This window comes from Schistocerca nitens, chromosome 12 (genome assembly GCF_023898315.1).
Source record: "Schistocerca nitens isolate TAMUIC-IGC-003100 chromosome 12, iqSchNite1.1, whole genome shotgun sequence".
In the NCBI taxonomy this organism is placed as follows: Eukaryota; Metazoa; Arthropoda; class Insecta; order Orthoptera; family Acrididae; genus Schistocerca; species Schistocerca nitens.
The window spans coordinates 104,137,428-104,152,754 of record NC_064625.1 but is presented as its reverse complement, the minus strand read 5'-3'; positions in this window follow the sequence as shown (position 1 = coordinate 104,152,754).

Here is a 15,327-nt window from a genome sequence, read left to right as displayed (position 1 = left end):
CGGACCCTGACACGCGACGGTGGACAGTCTTCATGATGATCGGTTTCAGTGCCGGTGGTGTCCACAGGCGATTTGTAGCGATTGGCGCGATTCAAGCGATCCTTCGCCCGTTGCGAGGTGGGCGGAGCATTGTGAGCGACGGGAGGCCGGGACGAGCGGAGTTTCCGACGCGGTTCTCCCCGAAGGGCGGCGGTGCAAGAGTCGGAGGTTCGCGAAGGCTGCTCCGCGAGTTTCCCCATAGGGGACGCGGGTCCTCCTGACATGGTCAGGGACCCGGCACGAGAGGACTACGCACACCAAAAACTTCCCAGCTATCCTGGGGTAATAACTACTAAAACACCAACGCCGAAATAGAAGATATACCAACGCTGTAGGCGTTGCAAAAACTATAACGATACGACACGGTAACGCACTCGTATAAATAATAACACTTTCAGGGATCCAACCTGAAGCACGCGACAACACCTTCAAGTTCGACAGACTATTAATATGACGACAATTGTAAAATAACTGCGCGAGAGATAAATACTGTGAGGAATTTAAGCATCTCCATACGCACTCGATAACAAAGATATACAGACTGTATTAAGCTACGGCAAAGAGATAATTATTCCATGTTGGACATTGGAAGGGAGATGCTCTATGTCGGATTGAGAGGAGATTGTTGGAAGCCGCCATTAAAGCAGTAACCTGTGTTTTATGGTATTGAAGAAAATAAATATATATAAAAGCACAAAAGGAGTATCAGGTGTGTAGAGTTCCTAAGCCTTAATCATTTCAAAAGAAATATTCAGTGATCATCTAGACGCAAGTCGTTCGGAAGTGTTCTGTGGTTCGATGGTGCGAACCTGCCTTCCACAATGTTAATCAGATTTTCCTCCAAGTCTGGTGTCCGAACATTTCGGCTACGTCATTCATGATCTCCTTGCTGAAACGACCCTGTCTGAGACAAACGGCGAAACATTGTTGCAAATATTGAATGCTGTGGTGGTTGTTGGTGGGGATAGGTCTCCTGATACAAACTTGTTGCCCGCCGGCCATTGGCATTTGCCTATCTGTAAATAAACAACCCGTTGGTAGGCTCTCAATTCGAATACGGGACCATTGTCTGCACTGCTGTGCCATATCCACTACAAGGTGAATCAGCAAGAGAAGTGAATCGGACACAACATTACTGAGCCGTGTGAGGCTCGCGTTGGTGCCGTTGGAAGGTCAGCATCGTGTAATAGGGATAGTGGCGTCTCGTTTTCTTCGTCTGGTTACTGGCGCCACTACGTTTGCTAGCGTTGTCTGTCTGCGAATGGCAACATCAGCGTTTATCGATATCTAGTACCCGTACTATCTTTGGAAGCACGTGAAGTGTTTTCCGGGTCGGGTGTGTCGGTAGATCGTTTGGGATGGATCAGCAGAGTGCGACGGGGTTTTTTTTTTTTTTTCCTACGTGCGTGCGATGCTGCAATTGCGACGGATTATACGTTGCTGCTGCAATGCAATTTCTTTTATAATTTTTGCTCACCTACCTCTTTACAGCGGTAGATCTTCGCACGTAAAACTCCTGGCTGCAGCTACTTACGAGATCACAGAAAGCAGTGTTGAGGTAACTGTAACCTCATAGTTACACGCCGGAGGCCTCTGTAAGTAAAATTTGCTGAAAACTGTCTATGTACTTTAAAGAAATGATTCGGAAAGGGGCTGTCACTCGTACTTTAAACACGAAGCTCAAATTTGAACCTTCAATAGATCTTTATTGCCATTAAGCAAGATCATCAGCCCACATTTACGAAAATGACTAAAGTTTCTGCTCACAGTTATCACCATACCTAAAACAGCCAGAAGTTTTACCTTCCCAAATTCCGAAACCATTGTAACACAGTCAATGATCGGCCAATTACTTCTGCACACGATATTCAGTGGTTGTCTGTAGTAAAAGTTTATGCTGGCCATAAAATACTCAGTAAGAATATACTCAGTACCGCTACGCTATATAATTCAAAGTTCACTCGCGATTTTCGTCGGAACAAATTATCACAACACTATAAAGTTTTCATAAACAGTTTCTGGTCACAACCAGATACCATTAACACTGGACTATAACGCGGAAGTCATCCCAAGACTTCATCTTACACATAATGCGAAAAGTCACATCCAGCATAACCGCCTCCAATCAAAGCTAGCTCGCGACTCCCCTCTCACTCCCCCACACTCAAAACTATATCTCCTCGCTAGGCGGCCAACCGTCTCGCTTCTCATTGGCTTTCCGCATTTACGACCAATGAGAACTCACATCTAGGGCGCGGCTAGCGCCAAAATCTAGCAAGTACCAACCACTTCTCTATGCTCATTGACGTCATCAAATTTAGTAACACAAAACTCTCTAATTAAATAAACAAAACAAAATGAACTATAAGCTTTACTCTACATCTGGAAATTTATTATGTAGTCGCGAATGTTCTGGCTGTCTTATACATAAGCATACATACTTTGACATCCGACATTCACTAGTAGGGGAACCACTAGTGGATTCGTTCCCACGTTACAGAGTTGGAACACTTGCCAGTTCCTGTAGAGAATTACATGAATGATTTTCTGAATAATGCCGAACGTCCCACATACTCTCACGCACGGATCCTCATTCACACGCACCTTAACACACAATACACATATTTACTTAGAATTCTTGAAATTATTATTATACACTCCTGGAAATGGAAAAAAGAACACATTGACACCGGTGTGTCAGACCCACCATACTTGCTCCGGACACTGCGAGAGGGCTGTACAAGCAATGATCACACGCACGGCACAGCGGACACACCAGGAACCGCGGTGTTGGCCGTCGAATGGCGCTAGCTGCGCAGCATTTGTGCACCGCCGCCGTCAGTGTCAGCCAGTTTGCCGTGGCATACGGAGCTCCATCGCAGTCTTTAACACTGGTAGCATGCCGCGACAGCGTGGACGTTAACCGTATGTGCAGTTGACGGACTTTGAGCGAGGGCGTATAGTGCGCATGCGGGAGGCCGGGTGGACGTACCGCCGAATTGCTCAACACGTGGGGCGTGAGGTCTCCACAGTACATCGATGTTGTCGCCAGTGGTCGGCGGAAGGTGCACGTGCCCGTCGACCTGGGACCGGACCGCAGCGACGCACGGATGCACGCCAAGACCGTAGGATCCTACGCAGTGCCGTAGGGGACCGCACCGCCACTTCCCAGCAAATTAGGGACACTGTTGCTCCTGGGGTATCGGCGAGGACCATTCGCAACCGTCTCCATGAAGCTGGGCTACGGTCCCGCACACCGTTAGGCCGCCTTCCGCTCACGCCCCAACATCGTGCAGCACGCCTCCAGTGGTGTCGCGACAGGCGTGAATGGAGGGACGAATGGAGACGTGTCGTCTTCAGCGATGAGAGTCGCTTCTGCCTTGGTGCCAATGATGGTCGTATGCGTGTTTGGCGCCGTGCAGGTGAGCGCCACAATCAGGACTGCATACGACCGAGGCACACAGGGCCAACACCCGGCATCATGGTGTGGGGAGCGATCTCCTACACTGGCCGTACACCACTGGTGATCGTCGAGGGGACACTGAATAGTGCACGGTACATCCAAACCGTCATCGAACCCATCGTTCTACCATTCCTAGACCGGCAAGGGAACTTGCTGTTCCAACAGGACAATGCACGTCCGCATGTATCCCGTGCCACCCAACGTGCTCTAGAAGGTGTAAGTCAACTACCCTGGCCAGCAAGATCTCCGGATCTGTCCCCCATTGAGCATGTTTGGGACTGGATGAAGCGTCGTCTCACGCGGTCTGCACGTCCAGCACGAACGCTGGTCCAACTGAGGCGCCAGGTGGAAATGGCATGGCAAGCCGTTCCACAGGACTACATCCAGCATCTCTACGATCGTCTCCATGGGAGAATAGCAGCCTGCATTGCTGCGAAAGGTGGATATACACTGTACTAGTGCCGACATTGTGCATGCTCTGTTGCCTGTGTCTATGTGCCTGTGGTTCTGTCAGTGTGATCATGTGATGTATCTGACCCCAGGAATGTGTCAATAAAGTTTCCCCTTCCTGGGACAATGAATTCACGGTGTTCTTATTTCAATTTCCAGGAGTGTAGAAAAGTCAGAGAGGTTTTCTGAAACCGAAAACTTTCCAAATTTATATATGAACACTGAAAGTGTTATCAGATCATCGTACATAGTCACTGAAGGTGAACTATTACATCACTGTATTTATTTAAATTCTTGACTATCGGAAAATTACTTTTTTTATGGAATTTTACTAACTTCCAAAATACAATTATTTTTGATCTCAGACTTTGACATATTGTTTGTTTTCACAACAGAAGGTTGTACATCAAATACGGCGTTCCTCAGGTTATTCCTTTATTAGTCATTAGTATTTTTAGTTTCGTATAATGTAAGTGGCCTGCCAGCGCTACTCCACTGCTTTCACACGCGCAGCTGCAACAGATGGTCGTGACGTCAGTCTGCAGGACACAATTCGTCCGTTACTGACCGTATAATAAATACTCTACCGGCTTACATTGCAGCCCACATACATTCTGAAATAAAGCTTTTAATGGACAAATGGGTGATCACCCACTAGTTGCGACGCCACAAGAGGTCTGGCAGTGCGAGGACATGCTGGGACTGCTGGCGGCATGCTGGCACTGCCAGATCGAGGAGCTGTAGTTACCAAAACCTTGTTGCCCACCGGACCCAGGACGTTGAGTTGAGTGAACATTAATCCAGGCCGGCCGGGGTGGCCGAGCGGTTCTAGGCGCTACAGTCTGGAACCGCGCGACCGCTACGGTCGCAGGTTCGAATCCTGCCTCGGGCATGGATGTCTGTGATGTCCTTAGGTTAGTTAGGTTTAAGTAGTTCTAAGTTCTAGGGGACTGATGACGTCAGGTGTTAAGTCCCATAGTGCTCAGAGCCATTTGAACCATTTTTCTGAAATGTAGTATCTCAGTAAATAGTGTTTAGCATGGTGTTGTGTACATAGTTCCGCGTAGTGAGCGCGTACACAACTTCCCCACTAGAGCGCGCCCCGCTAAGCACAACAGCGCAGGCACAGGGCAAGTCCGTCTCCGCACTACGAGATGGCGCTGCCTTAGAGATGGACCAAATTCTGCTTCCGCCGATCCGCCTATTAATATGTAACGCAGCCAATGAGATTGCTGCTAACGTAGAACCTTTTCTCCTCGCGGATCACACTCGCGTAGTGATACCAGAATACGTGAGATATTATAACGAGTGTACAGACCTCCAATTAGTCAGTCTGTATTTGTCTGCACCAGTCTGTACCAGTCTACGTTAGTCAGTACCAGTCTATAGTAAAGTTTCAGTTTCCGCCTAATAAGATTACCATACTCCTGTACATAGCCATGGAGATAAATGAATAAACACTTTGTCAAGTATCAGAGATACGTGAGAATAAGATTAACGTACCAAGACCAAAGGAACTTCAGATTGTCAATTGTAAACAGCATCCAGAATCAAGTTATGTAATGTCTATGCTTTTTTTATGTTAATAAATGTGTGCGAAAATTAAGCAAGTTCTGTTTAAAGTTGGTCACTGTCAATCTGCTACTCTAAGCGTGCAAGTGGCATTTCTATCGTCTGACCTAACGGCAGAAGATAAAGACGCCACGATAAGACCACGAGACATATTGCTGACACTCGCCTACTTCGTTAGAGCGACAAGTCAAATAATCTGATGGTGTGTGTACCGAAGGTCTTACAGTAAGCACACCACACATGGAAATCATGCATTTCCGGACATAAGTTCATTAGACCATTTTCGTTCCATATCCTCTCATCGATCAATCCCTAGAGTTTGTTCACGGTTGAAAAAATCGTCCTGTATAAACTGGTAGGCGGAGGGTCAAAATAGGCACCGTAAGCGGCTAAACCGCTAAGGTCTAATATTTAAAATGCGGCAGCAGAAGATGAATAACTTGAAAAGAAACAGTTGTCTCGGTTGTGCACACTGGACGAGTTGTTCTGCAGCGACAGAGGAGGACGGCATCGCGCCGCGTCCCACATACTGCGGCCGGCGACCGCGTAATGCACTGGCTGATTGCCACTCAGGGACGGCCCAGGGCGACCCATACGTTACAGCCGCGGGGGCCGTGCTAACCCACCCTCCGCCTCTCACCGCCAAAGGCCACACGAGGCGTCACCGCTGGCCAGAGCTGCCATCTACGTGCGACAGTCACCAAGTTTTATTGTATTGCTGCTCGGTATCCTGGACGACATCATCCAAGTCTTCCGGATAGTAACGTTATTTAAGGAAACACGAAGTGTTCAGCCACATGTGAAACGTCAGCCACGACCTGCGACAAATGATGATGCCCAAGTAGGTGTTTTAGCTGCTGTCGCGGCTAATCCGCACATCAGTAGCAGACAAATTGCGCGAGAATTGGGAATCTCAAAAACGTCGGTGTTGAGAGTGCTACATCAACATCGATTGCACCCGTACCATATTTCTATGCGCCAGGAATTGCATGGCGAGGACTTTGAACGTCGTGTACAATTCTGCCACTGGGCACAAGAGAAATTATGGGACGATGACAGATTTTCTGCACGCGTTCCGTTTAGCGACGAAGCGTCATTCACCAGTAGCGGTAACTTAAACCGGCATTATGTGCACTATTGGGCCACGGATAAATCCACGATGGCTGCGACAAGTGGAACATCAGCGACCTTGGAGAGTTTATGTGTGGTGCGGCATAATGGGAGGAAGGATAATTGGCCCCCATTTTATCGACGGCAATCTAAATGGTGCAATGTATGCTGATTTACTACGTAATGTTCTACCGATGTTACTACAAGATGTTTCACTGCATGACAGAATGGCGATGTACTTCCAACATGATGGATCTCTGGCACATAGCTCGCGTGCGGTTGAAGCGGCATTGAATAGCATATTTCATGACAGGTGGATTGGTCGTCGAAGCACCACACCATGGCCCGCACGTTCACCGAATCTGACGTCCCCGGATTTATTTCTGTGGGGAAAGTTGAAGGATATTTGCTATCGTGATCCACCGACAACGCCTGACAACCTGCGTCAGCGCATTGTCAATGCATGTGCGAACATTACAGAAAACTACTCGCTGTTGAGAGGAATGTCGTTCACGTATTGCCATATGCATTGGGGTTAACGGATATCACTTTGAGCATTTATTGCATTAATTTGGTATTTACAGATAATCTCGCTGTAACAGCATGCGTTCTCAGAAATGATAAGTTCACAAAGGTACGTGTATCACATTGAAACAACCGAAATAAAATGTTCAACCGTACCTATGTTTTGTATTTTAATTTAAAAAACCTAACTGTTACCAACGGTTCGTCTAAAATTGTGAGCCACATGTTTGTGACTATTATAGCGGCATCTATCACAAAGCGAAAAAAGTGGTCCAACTAAAACATTCATATTTCTTTACGTACTACAGGAATATATAACAAAAATGGGGGTTCCTATTTAAAAAACACAATTGATATCCGTTTGACCTATGGCTGCGCCATCTAGCGGGCCAACTATAGCGCTGTCTGGTTTCCCCCTTCAAGCTAGACAAGTTTCGTTCTTTGTAGTTTTTTCCTTTGTCGTTTATTTCGTGAGATATTTGGCCCGGTCTCGATCAATGAACCACCCTGTATAGGAAAATCGAAACAATCTTCGACGAAGCTAAGTCGGGACGTTCGTGAAGTTGACCAAAATATCAATTTTCAATTCGTTTTCTATTTATTATAGCAACTCTCCGACTACAATTTCTCAAAATTTCGATGACGAAATCGCATCTGAAGTGCCTCGCACGCCCACAGCACTTCAATACTAGCCTGGTGAACAACGATTCCGTGGACTGCTTTCAGGCAACTTTGTACTGGATACATCTATAAGCTGAGTTTGGTTTTATAGACCCATTGTGACTCTTGCTCCGGATCTCAGAAACCACAAGAAACCAGCTGCTTTGTTACGAAGAAGCAATTTTCGTTTACCTTCTGCTACTGGCGAACATGGCAAAGCTATCAGACAGAACCTAGCCGTCGTAACTGACATGAATATTGCAGTAAGGGCTACATGCCCGCCCAGTTAGCCGTGCGATCTAACGCACAGCTTTCCGGATTGGGAAGGAGTGCCTGGTCCCCCGCACTAATCCGCCTGGCATTCTTGTGTCAGGTCCGGTAAGCCAGCCAGTCTGTGGCTGGTTTTTAGGCGGTTTTCCATCCGCCTCGGCGAATGCTGGCTGGTTTCTCCTTGTTCCGCCTCAGGTAAGCCAGCCAGTCTGTGGCTGGTTTTTAGGCGGTTTTCCATCCGCCTCGGCGAATGCTGACTGGTTCTCCTTGTTCCGCCTCAGCTACACTATGTCGGCGACTGCTGCGCAAACAAGTTCTCCACGTATGCTTACACCACCATTTTACTCTACCACGCAAACATAGGGGTTACACTCGTCTGGTGTGAGACGTTCCCTGGGTGGTGGAGGGGGGGGAGGCGGGGGGGGGGGGGGGGGGGGGTTCCAGCGGGGGCCGAACCGCACAATAACCCTGAATGAGTGGTTCGGTGTGGGGCGGCGGAGGGGTGAAGTGGACTGCGGTAGTCGGCGTGGGGTTGTGGACCACTGCGGCTGCGGCGGGGACGGAGCCCCTCCGTCGTTTCTAGGCCCCTGTTAACATACAATACATACAAGGGCTGTATATTTCCACATGGTATCAACAGATGAATATTCCATTCATTATCTGTGCCACATTAGCTGGTGTAAATATTTACAGGTTCAGAGGGGTAACAATAGCAACATTCACAAGAAGAGGTTTCCTCATTGTATCCTGGATGTTGTGCCGATCTCGAACTTCTAAAAAAGTGTGTTCATGACAAAATCCAGAATCCAAATGAGTCACTAAATTCACTCGTACGGGAACGATGTCCTAAAACCACATTTTCAGCAACTAAAGTTGTCAGAATTGCAACTTATGATGCAGTTCTTGTATTTAATAATGGGAACGTATGAAATTATTAAAGGGAATGACCTTTAAGAAAGGAAATTTCACGCAAGACATCTCGAGTAAAATTTACTTACACCGCCTCTGTGCAGGTGAAAAGCCAGTTGAATACCTGGTAAGGAGAAATAGGCAGAAAACGAGAAACCAGAAAATAAAGCCTTGAAGGGGAAGATGACCCTCAGTACAAATCTGGGGCCTCCTGAAGATGTGACAAGAATAAATATTACGCTCAACTTTAAATTGCATTTCCTGAAAATTATGTACCTTTTTCTCAGAATCTATGAAGGCTAGAATTAAGAAACTTTGAACACTTGTTTCTACAAACACACTAAATGTAACTGTAATTTGAAAATCTGAGTGCAAGCTCAGATACGGGGAAAGTGCTTGGAATTCCGCATGAATTTGATATTTTACTTACAGAATCACAGTAAAAAAATTATTAAAATTCTTGAGCCGTGGCGATCTGGCGCCAGTGTTACACTCCTGGAAATTGAAATAAGAACACCTTGAATTCATTGTCCCAGGAAGGGGAAACTTTATTGACACATTCCTGGGGTCAGATACATCACATGATCACACTGACAGAACCACAGGCACATAGACACAGGCAACAGAGCATGCACAATGTCGGCACTAGTACAGTGTATATCCACCTTTCGCAGCAATGCAGGCTGCTATTCTCCCATGGAGACGATCGTAGAGATGCTGGATGTAGTCCTGTGGAACGGCTTGCCATGCCATTTCCACCTGGCGCCTCAGTTGGACCAGCGTTCGTGCTGGACGTGCAGACCGCGTGAGACGACGCTTCATCCAGTCCCAAACATGCTCAATGGGGGACAGATCCGGAGATCTTGCTGGCCAGGGTAGTTGACTTACACCTTCTAGAGCACGTTGGGTGGCACGGGATACATGCGGACGTGCATTGTCCTGTTGGAACAGCAAGTTCCCTTGCCGGTCTAGGAATGGTAGAACGATGGGTTCGATGACGGTTTGGATGTACCGTGCACTATTCAGTGTCCCCTCGACGATCACCAGTGGTGTACGGCCAGTGTAGGAGATGGCTCCCCACACCATGATGCCGGGTGTTGGCCCTGTGTGCCTCGGTCGTATGCAGTCCAGATTGTGGCGCTCACCTGCACGGCGCCAAACACGCATACGACCATCATTGGCACCAAGGCAGAAGCGACTCTCATCGCTGAAGACGACACGTCTCCATTCGTCCCTCCATTCACGCCTGTCGCGACACCACTGGAGGCGGGCTGCACGATGTTGGGGCGTGAGCGGAAGGCGGCCTAACGGTGTGCGGGACCGTAGCCCAGCTTCATGGAGACGGTTGCGAATGGTCCTCGCCGATACCCCAGGAGCAACAGTGTCCCTAATTTGCTGGGAAGTGGCGGTGCGGTCCCCTACGGCACTGCGTAGGATCCTACGGTCTTGGCGTGCATCCGTGCGTCGCTGCGGTCCGGTCCCAGGTCGACGGGCACGTGCACCTTCCGCCGACCACTGGCGACAACATCGATGTACTGTGGAGACCTCACGCCCCACGTGTTGAGCAATTCGGCGGTACGTCCACCCGGCCTCCCGCATGCCCACTATACGCCCTCGCTCAAAGTCCGTCAACTGCACATACGGTTCACGTCCACGCTGTCGCGGCATGCTACCAGTGTTAAAGACTGCGATGGAGCTCCGTATGCCACGGCAAACTGGCTGACACTGACGGCGGCGGTGCACAAATGCTGCGCAGCTAGCGCCATTCGCCGGCCAACACCGCGGTTCCTGGTGTGTCCGCTGTGCCGTGCGTGTGATCATTGCTTGTACAGCCCTCTCGCAGTGTCCGGAGCAAGTATGGTGGGTCTGACACACCGGTGTCAATGTGTTCTTTTTTCCGTTTCCAGGAGTGTATTTTGTTCATGAGATCGATTGTGGTTGAGCTAAGCTATCTTTGCTTTTCGCGTGTCTTATCTTCCGGGTTGGCGGACGAAGCGGCTGGGTTGTTAGCCTTCGATGGGCAACCCTCGAGATCTCGCGGCATTCGCTGTAAGACGAGTGTCAACGGCTGCCGAACTAGCGTGATGACTGTTACACGTTGTGGGGTGAAACTGTTCGGGCGTTTTGGCGACATGGGCAGCTCTGAGATACAGTTCTGTGACTTCGCTGGGAACAAAATTTGAAGGAAGTAGCGTAGCTGTGGAACCCGCTCCTTCGTATTGTGTACGTGATATGAAGTATGTGGTCGTAATTGTGTTTTGTTGACCGACGCACTCATAGGCATTTAAATTTTTTTATTATGGTGATACTTTCATAGTCGAACTTGGTGTGCAAGAGTTCAGTTGGCCTAGTTAAAAGGTGGCCGTTATTTGAAAAATGGTTCAAATGGCTCTGAGCACTATGGGACTCAACTGCTGAGGTCATTAGTCCCCTAGAACTTAGAACTAGTTAAACCTAACTAACCTAAGGACATCACAAACATCCATGCCCGAGGCAGGATTCGAACCTGCGACCGTAGTGGTCTTGCGGTTCCAGACTGCAGCGCCTTTAACCGCACGGCCACTTCGGCCGGCCGTTATTTGAAAGTTTTCTCAGAAGTTTTACTAGTGCTTTGTGTTTCTTGTAATCAAATGATTTTATGTTGGCGTTTTCAAAGCATGCACTCTATTAACACAGTTGTCCATGTGTAAAATGCTTAAGGTCAAAGTTGTGCATTTGTCAGTAGTGTAACGTGTTCCTTTACACGCTTACCCATATATCGAGTCACGGGTTCTGTCGAGTGTTTGTATGTTTCAGAGTTATTGGAATGTCTTTGTTATTGGCGCAAAAAACCTTTGATTGTGCCAGCGCCTTAGCGTGGAGTGAAATGTCATCCGAGGTCTAGGCCTGGCAGTGTTTAAGAACCTGACCACTACCGGGAGTTGTTCACATACCGCCTTCCAGAGTTTAGTATGTATCTTCCTTCCGCCAAGGCGGGGTAAGCTGGTAGATATATAAATATATATTGTATTTAACTTGTTCTTATACGAACCTGTTTCCTTAAATATTAGGGACTGGCAACTGGCTAAACTTTAAATTGCATAGCATCTGCTGAGTTCTTTGCGCAGCTCTTTCTAGTAGTTTTTTATTAACACGTCTGAGCATGTGAACATTCATTTTTAAAGATCAATGTCTTTGCTGTAGTTTTTTTTATTGAAGTGCTTCTATCATGTTATGTAACTGGATCTTTGCTTGGCACTAGTGTTGAAGTGTCATCAAGTCACGTTTTATTGGCAACTATTTTCATTACATATATTTTGAGGGAAATCCTACATGGGAGTTTGAATTTCAGAAGTTTGTCAGTAATTCTCTTTTCTTAATAAGAGAAAATAAAGCGAGGGGTGAACTCCTGACGACAATGGAGGACATGGCCATCGAAAGCTCGAGGATTTTATTCGAATTGACGCGGCTGGAAAACCGAAAAAGTTTTATTCGAGGAGTATTAATGCTCGGCAATGTTATGTTTGTAATTGACCTTTTAACAAGGGCTTCTTTAACGGATTGAAATAGTAAGTTTATAAGGGTATTTTAGTGAAGAATGTTAAGTGTGGCCATCATAATGTAATAATAACTGGCTGTTCAAATGGCTCTGAGCACTATGGGACTTAACATCTATGGTCATCAGTCCCCTAGAACTTAGAACTACTTAAACCTAACTAACCTAAGGACATCACACAACACCCAGCCATCACGAGGCAGAGAAAATCCCTGACCCCGCCGGGAACCGAACCCGGGAACCCGGGCGTGGGAAGCGAGAACGCTACCGCACGACCACGAGATGCGGGCGTGTAATAACTGGTTTTAAGGAGTTTGAGGAAGTGAGTAATTGATAAATGCTATGCTTAAGGTTCCTATAAATGCCTGGCACATGACATTTCTATAACTTTCTCTTAAGGGACTATTTATTTGAGTACTGAGTACGTTGGGTTTCTAATTGTATTTGCAAAGCTTTATCTAGTGGCTCCTCCACAATTTGTAATTGTCAAATTCCTTAAAAGGCGTAATTCCAATAAACTGTCTCAACTATAAAGTGAGACTACCAACCATGATTCCATCCCGCTTCCCCTTTTATAGTATCTAAGATATGGTGGGTGAATGTGGTACGAAAAAGTATCCACATACCAATTCTCCTATTTGATATATTCAAAAAAACTCATGAGAGAAGCTTGCTATATGCAAAGAGAGCGAACAGATAAAATTTTGTAGAAATCCCTTGAATAGTTTCTGGGAAAAGGATACATTTATTAGCTTCTGGAAACAAAATTATTAAATTTAATTAACAGTAAAAATGTTAATTTCATGCAAAGCATGGTACAAATTTCATTACCCTATCTTCAAAGTTTTATATTTGTCGCATCTTTTAAATTGTGTACTGCATGAACGTCCCTCCTTAAAAACAAAGGAGGTAGCATTAAGAGTGCAATGGGAACTTCACTGTTAAATGCTAAGGAGAGAAGAGACAGCTGGAAAGAGTACAGTGAAGGCCTCTGTGAGGGAGAGGAACCGACTGATGGCGTCGTAGAAGAAGAAATAGGAGTCCTTAACGAAGACAGTATTAGAGTCAGAATTTAAAAGAGTTTTGAAAGGCTTAAGATCAAAATAAGGAGAGGGCATACCTAATTTCTAAAATCACTGGTGCAAGTGGCAACGAAACAGCTATTCAAGTTGATGAATAGAATCTATGAGATTAGAGACACATCATCAGACTCTCGGAAAGATACCATCCACACAACTCCGAAGACAGCAAGGTCAGATAGGAGCGAGAATTATCGTACAAACAGCTTAACGTCTCATGCATCCAAGCTGCTGGAATACTGTACAGAAGAATGGAAGAAATACGGTGGATCTGTTAGATTAAAAACAGTTTGCTTTATGAAAGGCAGAAGCACCTGAGACGCGGTTCTGACGTTGCTCTTGATGATGCAAAGAAGACTGAACAAAATCGACATTCTCACAGTATTTGTAGAAATTCTGAGACAAACAGAATTAAACTATAGGGAAAGACGGTTAATGCCCCTTGTTCAATTTGTACAAGGACCAAGGGGGAACAATAAGACTGAAAGACCAAGAAGGAACCGCTCAGATTAAAAAGGATGTAGGGCAGGGGTGCGGTCTTTCGTCCCCTTTGTTCAATCTATACGTAGAAGAAGCAATGATGGAAATAAAACAAAGGTTCGGGAGTGCGATTAAAATTCAGAGTGAAAAGATAAGAATAGCTTGTGGTAATGCTACCATTAGTGAAAGTGAAGAATAATTACCTGATCCGTTGCATGAATGAATGGTCTAATGAGAAGAGAGTGGATTTTGAATAAACCGGAAAAAGACAACAGTAATGATAAGTAGCACAAAGCAGAACAGCAGGAAGTTTAACGTGAAAGGTGCTGATCACGAAGTACATGAAGTTAGGGAATTTTACTACTTTGGAAGCAAAATAATCCTTGGTGGACGAAGCAAGGAGGAAATAAAAAGCAGACTAGAGTAGGCAAAGAGGGCATTCCTGACCAAAGGAAGTCTACTGATATCAAACATAGGCCTAAATGTCAGAAAGAAATTTCTGAGAATGTACGCTTGGGGAGCGGCACTATGTAGCAGTGAATTACGAATGGAGGGAAAATTAGGTTTGGGATGAGGTGCTACAGAAGAATGTTGAAAATTAGGTGGACTGACAAGGTGATCTCCATGGTAATAGACAGAGAGAGTTGTAGAACATAGATACTGTAGAGGAAATCAGAGATTGGAATACATCCAGAAATTAACTGAGAACGTAGGCTGTAATTGCTTCTCTGAGATGAGAAAGTCGCACAGGAAAAGAATTCGTAGCGTGCAGCATTAAACTATACATGGGACTAATGTCTCAAAAAGACTGTGCACAGTAATACGACGTATTTGTCCTTGTAAATGTATCTTCCTTTTTGTTTATACATTCATATAATCAAGAAGAGAAGTATGTGATCTGAAAAGGATGTTATCGCATTCTACTTAAATCCTCTTTTACCGCATTCGCATCGATAGCTGATGAAGCTATAATTCCAAAAAATTCTTGCTTGATTATTGGTACTGATTCTTACCCGTTAGATTTTCAACTTTCACATCACATGCAGAACACGTTCGCAAAATAAAGCTCACCTACATTTTCTTTGTTAGCTAATAAATAAGTACCATGAGGAAAGAAGTAAGCAGAGCATGCTATCATAACTTTTGACTGCTAAAAAAGTGGAAGATTCTTGAAATGTCAAAGGAACAGAACTCCTTTCCAGGTATATGTCTATGCAGAACTGAGCTGTTCTTTT